Here is an 11520-nt window from a genome sequence, read left to right on the forward strand (position 1 = left end):
TAAAGTTTAACTAGTTAGGTGCCAACTCCCAAGCTCCCCTCCACAACCCATGGTAAGCAGTGTCCCCCAGACGGGATCAGAGAAACGGATTTAACGTAAGTACGTAAATCCTCTTTTCTTGTAGAATGCATACTTAATGTAGCTGCCAGTTCTCTAGGCCACAATAATTGGTATGATCTCGCATGACTGTCAGAGAAGTCTGAATATGCTTCAGACTTTCAGGGAAAGGCTTTGCATAGCCTCAGGTAGCCAATGCTGTTCACGTTCCTGCAAAAAAGTAATCTATACAACCCCGGGAAATACATTTACCTGTAAATTTATACCAGAGAATGCAACAATGTCCAATTCATCTTCGAGCACACTACCCTACGATTTCGGGAGGGGAATGGGCGTATGCATGTAGTCAGTGTACAGTAAGGGCTTACCAACCAGCAGCGTCCGATTTAAGCTTTCGGCAATCTCAAAGGTACATGATTTTCTGTCGTATTAATCACTTGCACTAGCTACAGGTTTGGTGTAAGTGCTGATTAATAGTAATAACAGGTATGTTTGCAATCAGGAGAAACTAAAAATGCATTTTATGTACAGTAGACTTTAAAAACATCCTAATGTATTTTATGGGGAAGAAAGAAAAAAAAAAATACTTTTTGGGACTTTATATTCCACATATGTACTGGGTGTAACCTGTATTATTGTCAGAGCAGACCTAAACCCGTATTCACCAAAAAAACAGATCTTTACATCCACTCCTTGCTGAATATGGATGTGTGTGTATATCCAATTTTTGTTCGTTTAAACAACCAAAAAAAAAATGCATTACACATTTGTTTTGTGTGCTGTAATGAATCAGGCCCACAATGCTAAAAGACCCTATTGTGCTGGGGAGTACAGCCTGAAGTGGAAGAGTAAACTTATTAATGTGTGTCCATATTCCTAGAGGCACAGCCAATACATCATGGTAGTATGTTCCCCAATATAGTAAGTTTGATATGGATTCAGGCCTTAAATAGACTATAATATAGCGGCTAGATCTATATTATGGATATGATTATTCCAATGACAAACCTTTCTGGTAGACTACTTGTGCCACACCGTCAAGGGGAGGGTTTTACTGATTTATATTTTGGGTTCCTATAACTGTTGGTGACCTGTTGTTACTGACCCCTCCATCTGGTGCTATTTGGCCACCAATAGTACCACTAACTGGCAATAGCATGCCATCATGGTGCACCCAGTTGTAGAAATAAAGTTTCTGCTATCAAAAGTTCTCTTTACCAACACTTGGAATTGTTTATTGTGGGTGTGTAGTTCCTGCAGCTCCTCTTTACTGGTTACTGTTGTAGGATGTCCTCGGCTGCTTGCTTTGGATTAGGACTGCTGGGCAGTGGGACAGAGCACCGACTCAGATTGCTGGGCTTATAACAGGACTGCCAGTGGTTGGAGGAGTCTTGACTCTTGTTTGGAGGTCACAGGACTACAGCAGGTACATGTATCTTGTAGGATCATAAGGAATGATGAGAATTCTTGCTTAAAAAAGTACTTAAGAGCGTTTACTTTCAACACCCATGTTCACATAAACGTGGCACACACTTTATAGGGGGATTTTTGCCTTTTATCTACAGTTTAACACAGGTTGGCAAAGGATAAAATTAGTCCCGATTTAATACAATTATTTTGCATGTGAATAAACCTGGACCATGCTTTTACTTTCTTTCTACTAAGTCTAGACACCCAGTGATGTCACTGACATCATTGGGATATCTTGAGATGTGTGTTAATGGTCCTTTAAATTGTAGGATTGGATCAGATCTCTGACAAGACTAACACCAAACAGATCTAGTGTTATGTACAGGTAGTGGACAAAAAAAATGAATGCCAGTATAAAATAATTTAATAGGACTGGGCCACCACTGCAAGTAGAGCCTGTATACACTGGCATTGTCACACAACTGATGTCTGGTTGATGGTGGCAAACACAGGCATTGTTCCAATCCCTTATTACCAGCAAACGGCAATCAAAGCGTAATGTTACGGAACTGCACAAAGGATGCCGAAAGGTTTGAAGTAAACAAATTTAAATAGTGTGATGGCCTCTCACTATTTATGCTCAATGACTATATTATTGGCTTTTGTTTATACCACAAACACATTTATTTTATCAACTCAGTTAAGTGTATTATGGGGGTGTCTATCTGCTGGTGATGTACTGTAGGCTATAAGTCGTCGCTAATTGGAGTTAATTTCTGAATATATATGTGTCTATTAGCACAGCTGAGTATAGGCTTGATCCTTATATACACTATATGGACAAAAGTATTTGGCCACACCTGTTAATAATTATTGAATTGAGGTATAAAAGCAAGCACCTAGCTATGCAGTCCACATTTGCAAACATGTGTGATACAAAATGGATCGCTCTGAAGGGCTAAGTGACTTCAAGCGTGGTACTGTGATAGGATGCCACCTTTGCAATAAGACGGTTCGTGAAATTTCAGCCCTGGTGGATATTCCACGGTCCACTGTAAAATGATTTTATTAGAAAATTAAATTGTTTAGGAACAACTCAGCCACGAAGCAGAAGACCACATAAAATCAACAGTCAACTGCTAAGGCGCATGGTGCGTAAAAGTCGCCAACGCTTTGTTGCTTCCATAGCTGAAGAGTTCCGAACTTCCACTGGCATTAATGTAAGCACAAAAACTGTGTGGCAGGAGCTAATGGGTTTCCTTGGCTGAGCAGCTGCATGGAAGCCTTACATCACAAAGACCAATGTCAAGTGTCAGATGGAGTGGTGTACAGCAGACTGATACTGGACTGTGGAGCAGTAGAAACGTGTTCTGTGGAGTGACGAATCACGCATCTCTGGCAGTCAGATGGGCGAGTTTGGGTTTGGCGGATGGCAGGAGAACGTTACCTGCCTGACTGCATTATGCCAACTGAGGTTTGGTGGATGAGGGATAATAATATGGGGATGTTATTTAGGGTTTGGGCTAGTCCCCTTATCTCCATTGACAGCAGTCTTAATGCTTCAGCATACCAAGTCATTTTGGACAATGCTATGCTTCCAACTTTGTGGCAACAGTTTGGGGGAAGGCCCTTTTCTATTCCAATATGACTGTGCACAAAGCAAGGACTACAAAGACATGGTTTGATGAGTTTGGTGTGGAAGTACTTAAATGGCCCGCACAGAGCCCTGAACTCAACCTCTTCAAACACCTTTGGGATGAACTGGAACGCAGATTGTGAGCCAAGCCTTCTCGTCCAACATCAGTGCCTAACCTCATAAATGCTTTACAGAATGAATGGGCACAAATTCCCAGAAACAGCACTATTTTGTGGAAAGCCTTCCAAGAAGAGTGGAAGCTGTTATCGCTGCAAAAGGGGGACCAACTCCATAATAAAGTATATGTATTTGAATACAATGTCATTACAGTTCCTATTAGTGTAATGGTCAACTGTCCAAATAATTTTGTCCATATAGTGTATATTACAAAAGTAAAAATCTGATGAACATTTCTTGCAGGCTTTAAGCCATTGCTAAATTGAACTTATTTTTTTTTCATCACCTTTATCTTACCAATTGGATTTCGGATTCTCATTACACTGTGTAAAGCTTTACAAACTGCATATATGATTAGTGGGACTTTGGTAATCCTTATGAAATTTCATTGGTGTTTGCTATTTCATTTCTCATATATTGGAATTAATTGATATCTCCATATTAATTGCTGCTGCTATATTATATGAATTCTGGTACAGTTTATATTTGTTTATTTTTTATGCTAATGAATTATTGTGTATATATAGTTTGCATTTTTAATAAATAAATCATATATTTTTTATAAATATCCCAGAGTATGAAATTTTCCATCGGTTAGTCCACTTTATATATGGATTGTTAATATTAGATGGATTTTTTTTATTTGAAAAAGTATATGGTTTTAGTGCTATTGCTTTTTTTGTTTCTATTTATTTAACTTTGTAATTCGGTAATTAGCAACATCCTTTGCCATTTATCTCCTTGATGATATTTCATATTAATATAGAATAGCACCTGTGGTCTTTTTTTGGTGTTCTGTGAATTTAAACTCAAAGCATATTGAAAGTTTTTGTGTTAGTTGGATGGAGTAGGTTGGAAATTAAATGAAAGGAATGAAGGAAGATTGGTTGGAATAGGGAAAGTTGTCAAAAACAATAAATACAGAACTGGCAAGTTGATAGCTTTCCATTTCATTGTAAGAGATGCTCAAGGACCAGAGTTGAGAAACCCTGATCAAATGAATTAAATCTAGTTTGGATAGCAGTTATGGGGATAATTAACTATTTATTAAAAATGAGTTGACGACGAGATTCATCATCAACATTTATTTGTATAGCACCAGCAAAACCCGTAGCGCTTTACAAATGGGAACAAATAGTAATAAAACAATACTGGGTAATAGAGACAGATAGAGAGATAAGAAGGCCCTGCTCACAAGCTTACAATCTATGGGACAATGGGAGTTTGATACTTGATGTTAAAGTGGTATATAATAGTCCAGTAAGATTGCAAAGATAACAGTGCTTAGTGGGCTAGATAATCCAAACAAAAGTTGTTGTCTTGTGTCAACTGTGAAAAATGTAGTAATAGGGTAACCCTAGGGAAGTTAAGAGGGTGATTGAGGAATTATATTAAGCTTGTCTGAAGAGGTGGGTTTTCAGAGAACACTTGAAGGTGTGTAGACCAGAGCTAAGTCTTACTGCGCACTGGAGTAAATTCCAGTAGTGGCAGCCCAAAAAGAGTCCTGTAACCGAGAATGGGAGCATGTAATGCGAGTGGATGAGAGACGCAGATCTCATGCAGAACGGAGGTGTCGAGTTGAGAGATATTTTGAGACAAGTGAGGGAATGTTTGTTGGTGCAGTTTTGTTGATGGTCTTGTATGTTAGTAGAAGTATCTTATATTAGATTCAGTGAAAAACAGGCAAACAATGTAGAGACTGACAGAGTGGATCAGCAGTGTTAGAACAATTTCCAAGTGATGTTAAATACTTTCATGTCACGTTCAGGTGATGAAGGGGGTCTCTGTGCTCTGAAGGCTAGCAAATATAATAATATTTCTTTTTGGTAGCCAATAAAGGTATCGCTCCTATGATACTTTTGTCTTTTTTGACACAAAAGTATTTAACATCACATAGATTTTTCTGACTAACACGGTACTGCAATAATATTTTTTTTGCTACACAACAATTTCCAAGGAAAATCAATCCAGCTGCTACACGCAAAATAGATTGCATCATCATCATTTATTTATTTAGCACCAGCAAATTCTGTAGCGCTTTACAAATGGGAACAAAAAATAAAACAATACTGGGTAATACATACAGACAGAGAGGTAAGAGGGCCCTGCTTGCAAGCTTCCAATCTATGGGTAAGAGTCTGATTTTGGGAAGACCAGTAAGTAGGGAATTACAATAGTCAATGCAGGAGATGAGTGCATGCATGAATTAAAGTTTTTGCAGTGTCTTGTGTGACATATGTTTGTATCCTGGTAATGGTTTCAGATGTATGTAACATGATTTAGATATTGAGTTCATGTGGGGAACAATGGGATTAATACATATGAATTACAATTTTGTTTTGTTTAAAAATCAAACGAGTAAATTAAAATGTTCTACAGAAAGTGTATGCCTATCTGCCAACAGTCCCAATTTTTGGCTGCCAAAAGACATGGCCTGCTAGACAGATCCCATGGGATTGCTCAAATAAGATCATCATCAGCTATTTATGTGGTGTAGGCAGATATTGTATGTGAATGCTAAAAAGTTAGTGATGTCTGGAAAATTAACAGACTGTACTACTTCAACATATTTTTCACCTGCTTTGTTTTTAAACTCAAAAAGCAACCTACACCAAGTGGTTCTAGAATATCATCATCATTTATTTATATAGCGCCACTAATTCCGCAACACGCATACGCATGCACGACAGCAGCAAACTAGCCTACGAGCATGTTTTTGGAGTGTGAGAGGAAACCGGAGCACCCGGAGGAAACCCACGTAAACATGGGGAGAACATACAAACTCCTCACAGATAAAGTTATGGTCGGGAATTAAACTCATGACCCCAGTGCTGTACGGCAGAAGTGCTAACCACTTAGCCACCATGCTGCCTGTGCTCTTGTAATATTCCGCTCAGTTATTAAACAGTGTGACTGTTGGGTACATTTATAAATGTATAATTTCAAGTAAATGTTTCATTTCCTTTTTTTTCTTCTTCCAATATATTTTTCAGTCCCTGATTCACGCCGCTGGAACAAGTGTTGAAATGCTGACGTCCTAAGTGTGCATGGACAGAGCTGTGACACTTACACTGTTATACACAGAAATGAAGACAGAAAAATGTGCTTTTCTGGTTACCGCAGTAGAAGGCGGTGCATTTAAGTATTTTAAGGTAATTGTCATCGGGTATGGATGAAAACCGGAATTTCCAGAATGATTTGGCTCCCTGCAGCGCCCTCCGCTGCTTGGTATTGTGAGTGAAGCTTGTTGTGTTCTCTCTCCCTATACAGTGCATTCTGTTCTTCTACACACAGATATGTTCCACATATATTGCATATACATGGTATGGTGTGTATGTGTGTAAATATATATATTTCTGTAGATCATAGCTATATATTCTAGTTATCCGTTTAACCTGCCAGAATGTATGTCGGAATGAAGCACTGAGTGCATTACTCATCCATTCCAGCTGCCGGAACGAAGCTCCAAGGACCTTAACCATCCATTCCGGATGCTTTAAATGGGGTTCTGAACACCATAGCCATTCATTCCGGCTTCCGGAATGCGTCTGCCGGTACCTTAGTCATCCATTCCGGGTGCCAGAATGGGTTTGTCAGTCCATAGCTATCAATCAGGGTGCTGAAGTGGGTCTCAGTGTTCAGAGTACCATAGCTATTAATTTTGAGTACGAGAATGGGGTTCCGAGTACCTTACCCATCCATTCCAGGTGCCAGAATGGGTCTGCCAGTACATTACCCATCCATTCCGGCTGCCAGAATGGAGCTCTGAGGAACTAAACCATCCATTCTGGCCCCCTGAATGGATGATTAATATAAACAAAACCTTATTACGGCACCCAGAATGGATGGCTAAGGTACTGAGACATCCATTCTGGCACCCGGAATGAATGGCTAAGGTACTCTAAGCCCCAGTCCGGCACATGGAATAAGATAGTTAGAGCCCAATTCTGGTAGCCAAGATGCATAACTAAGGTACTCAGAATGAATGGCTAAGCTACTCTGAGCCCCATTCTGACTGTCGGAATGAATGAATGAATAAATAAATAAATAAATAAATAAATAATGTACTCAGAGCCCCATTCCGGCACTTAGAATAATTGATACTGAGAGTCCCATTCTGGCAGCCAGAATGGATAGTTAAGGTCCTCGGAGCTCCATTCCGACAGCCGCAATGGATGGGTAATGCAGCACTCAGCGCTCCATTCCGACATACATTCAGGCAGGTAGAATGGAGAACACAAATATATAGCTATGGGTGTGTACTTGCATTCATATGCTTGTGGGGACGTTGACCTGTTTACACACCAACGCTGTGTGGACCTGAGTCGTAGTGGGGACAAAAACTGAGGTCCCCACAAAGCTTCTCAAGGCTAATCAATGCAGGGGACCTTGCTGATATGCTCAGCATAAAAATCTGGCATATCTCCACGTGTCACATTTGTCTGAACAAAAGTATGTGTGTGCCCAATGTGGAGGGGAGAAAGTGTGTGTGCATCCTACCGTTAGAGGCCGGTACACCGTCCAAATGTATAGCAGGAGCAGGAAGAGGCAATTAATGCATCTTGCCGTCGCTTTATACACCAAGCGGGTAAAGAGACAGTAAAAATCCATCTGCGCTGAAGATGAAGCGCGGACAGTGAAGCATGACAGAGCCCACCGGTAGCCCCGACTATAGCCCAGAGAGCAGTGGAGATGAGTATGCCCCTGACACTTCGAAGGAGAGCAGTTCAGACACCAGCGGTGGTGTCCCATTGCCCACCAGCGCAGCAGAGTGCAGGTACCCAGAGATGAGTTCTATGTACAACCATTCTCGACCTTCTGCTAGCCGTGTTTTAAACACAGAGGATCGGAGAGACGACGCGGTGACTGTCCAAATGCTATCCATAAACAGTGATGGCTCTAGGGCGAATAACAAAAAGCAGTACTGCCCGATGACACTTTCTAGAGATTAAACTTATTTATACATGTGGATCTTGCAGACACAATTAGTTGTGACAATTAATTTTTTGCTAATTTTTTGTTTAATTTAATATGAGGAAATATAGAACTGTGATCCTTATCAACGCGCGTGAATAAATGGCTTCTCATCTCGGTTTGTTCAAATTGAATGCTATTAAAATTGAAACCATTTGCCAGCAAGTTTGCATTGGCTAAATTAATCTCAAGAACAAAGTGTTCACCACTACAGCATATACATGTAAGATCTGTTTTTTAAGACTATCTGGAATTATCAATGGTTTTACAGTCATAAAGAGCCACTGATTTGAGACCTGTGTGACACTACCCAGTGTACGCCCAATCGGTTATATTTTTGTGAAATTAATACATATAAAAAAAAAAAAAACTGTGGTTAAACACACTTAAAGCTTAATATCTAGTAAATTAACTAAGCAAATAAACAACTTGATCCTGCTCCCCCCTCAAAAATATGAGAAAGCTGCTTTAAGCACAACATGTATTGTTTACATCACATATTCATGTGCTATTCAAATATTAGATATTACAAACGAGCAGTCTGTAATATGAAACAGCACAATGAAGACTCTGGTAATGTCTGTTTATAGAGGCAGGTAAATTATTCTACTTGCTGGTTCTTGTGATAACCAGTGACAACATAACTATCCCTCTTAGCATTCAATTAATCAGTTATTTTTACCACTGTTTCTGGCGTTATTAAACTTTCGTAATATCACTTGATTAATTAATACCTTAAAGGAGCAAAACCACATTAGAAAACTACAGAACGACTCCGTTCACCATATGGAGCGCTGCTGTGTAAGAAGTCACAGATATGTCCATCCAGAATTCACAAGCACTATTTGAACACTTCCTTAACCAGGCGAGCTTTCAGCAGGGTCTTGCAGTTAGAGAGAGAATACTTGGTAGACATTCAGGTGAAGAGTTCCAGGAGTAGTGTGCAGTTTTTGAGAAGGGTTGTAGTTCTGACAGCTGTGGTAACCTAGGAAGAGAAAGAAAATTGGCATGAGCAGAGAATTGGGATGTAGCGAGATTGTAAGCTTAGATCTAACTGAAAAAGGATTGGACAGCACTAAATACTTTTGTAGTGAAAGCATACGATAAATAGGAAGACAAGGTGATTTCAGTAAGAGAAGGGCAGATAATGATCAACAGGAGAGAGGTTATTCTTGTAGCAGAAATTTCAAAAAGATTGTATGGGACATTTTCATTGTAGCAAGATGGAGATTGCAAAAACTTTCCTGGGCATTGATAATGGTATTAGGCACTAATACAAAGTGACAATTGCAACTGAAAACAGGGGAATTTGGTTAAGCTGGTGAGCATTGATCTCAGGTAGATGCTGGTGAATAAGCTGCAGGAGGGGGTTCATGCAAAGGAAAATCTGGTGGCGGAGGGGACGCACAAGCGGCATAGACAGTAGTGGGCAGAAGGGGCGCACAACAACAGAGGGAGGAGGGTGCGACAGAGGTGCAAGCGACACAAAATATTGCCTGGTGAGTAGCCATCACGTGAGGGAAGCTGGTGTACAGGGGTAGCACGTGAGACAGAATGGTGGGAAGAGGGGGCATGTGAGAAAAAAAAATAAAAAAATTACATGGCCTTTACACATACACCTAAACGTTATTCTCACCAGCTTACATGCCCTCCCCCCTGTCAAACATATACCCCACTGCCCACCAGCCTTAACCTCACTTTTCTCTATTACCAGCCAGCTTTTCCCTCACAAGTCCCCCCCCTGCGCACCAGCTTTTCCCTCACAAATCCCCCCCCTGCGCACCAGCTTTTCCCTCACAAGTTCACCCCCCCTGCGTACCAGCTTTTCCCTCACAAGTTCACCCCCCCTGCGTACCAGCTTTTCCCTCACAAGTTCACCCCCCCCTGCGTACCAGCTTTTCCCTCACAAGTTCACCCCCCCTGCGTACCAGCTTTTCCCTCACAAGTTCACCCCCCCTGCGTACCAGCTTTTCCCTCACAAGTTCACCCCCCCTGCGTACCAGCTTTTCCCTCACAAGTTCACCCCCCCTGCGTACCAGCTTTTCCCTCACAAGTTCACCCCCCCTGCGTACCAGCTTTTCCCTCACAAGTTCACCCCCCCTGCGTACCAGCTTTTCCCTCACAAGTTCACCCCCCCTGCGTACCAGCTTTTCCCTCACAAGTCCTTCCCCCCTGCGTACCAGCTTTTCCCTCACAAATCCTTCCCCCCTGCGTACCAGCTTTTCCCTCACAAATCCTTCCCCCCTGCGTACCAGCTTTTCCCTCACAAATATGACCAGACTGGCTATATGTTGGAGGGATAAAGTTATTTCCCCTTCCTGAATTGTGCATTCTCTGATGGTCTCCTAAGTTAATGATGTTGGAAGTAATCCTGCTGTAAACCAGAGTACATCCACCTTCCCTCAAGTACCACCATCAGACCATATTTTGAACACTCTTTTCTTTTCTTATGCAAAGATGAACTAATGCATTTGATTGAACCAGTAATTATCCCACATGTTCCTGAGCTGTAATGACCTTGGCATATGGGTGTTACAAATGTAAAAAGCACTTCAACTATTATCTTTTATTTGTATGGTGCCACAAAGGGTTTGCAGCGCCGTACAGTGAGCATAGGACGAAAATAAACATGGCATACAGGTCAACCTAGCTGAGAGCAGGTACAGGGCAGAGAGGTTTAAGTAAATTCCAGAACACTTAGAAACTAGAAAGGGGAAGGAGGAAATGAGGTTGGGTTGCTGAAGGCAAAGGTAGCAGAAGGAAGAGGACACATGGATAAAAGGGCCCTGCTTACATTCTAGATGGAAGTGGCAGACTAATAAGAAACACAAAATGGGGAGTCCAGGTGAAGGGACTAGATTTTGAAGGGAGAAATGAACAAGAACGTTTAGTATGAGAAGCCGAGGAAGAATGAGGGGGTGGTTTACTATGATTAGTGAAGAAGGATCATGAAGAGGCGGGTTGTGTAGGGCAGGGGAAAGGTTACACAGAGGAAGGGTAGGGGCTTTCATGAACATGTGGTTTTTAAGAGAACATTTGAAGTTTTGCAGGCTAGGAGATAGCCTGATAGAATAAGGGAGATCTTTCCAGAGAAGGGAGTCAGCACAAGAGAAATCCTGAATGCGGGAGTGAGACATAGCAACCAGATGGGAAGTGAGGCAGCGGTCGTTGGCTGACCGTAAACGGCAAGAGAGTGTATGAATGGAGATGAGGTTGGAGACGTAAGGAGCAGTGGGGTTGGAGAGAGCTTTGTAGGCGAGGATGAG

The sequence above is a fragment of the Mixophyes fleayi genome, chromosome 2, assembly GCF_038048845.1.
Source record: "Mixophyes fleayi isolate aMixFle1 chromosome 2, aMixFle1.hap1, whole genome shotgun sequence".
In the NCBI taxonomy this organism is placed as follows: domain Eukaryota; kingdom Metazoa; phylum Chordata; class Amphibia; order Anura; family Limnodynastidae; genus Mixophyes; species Mixophyes fleayi.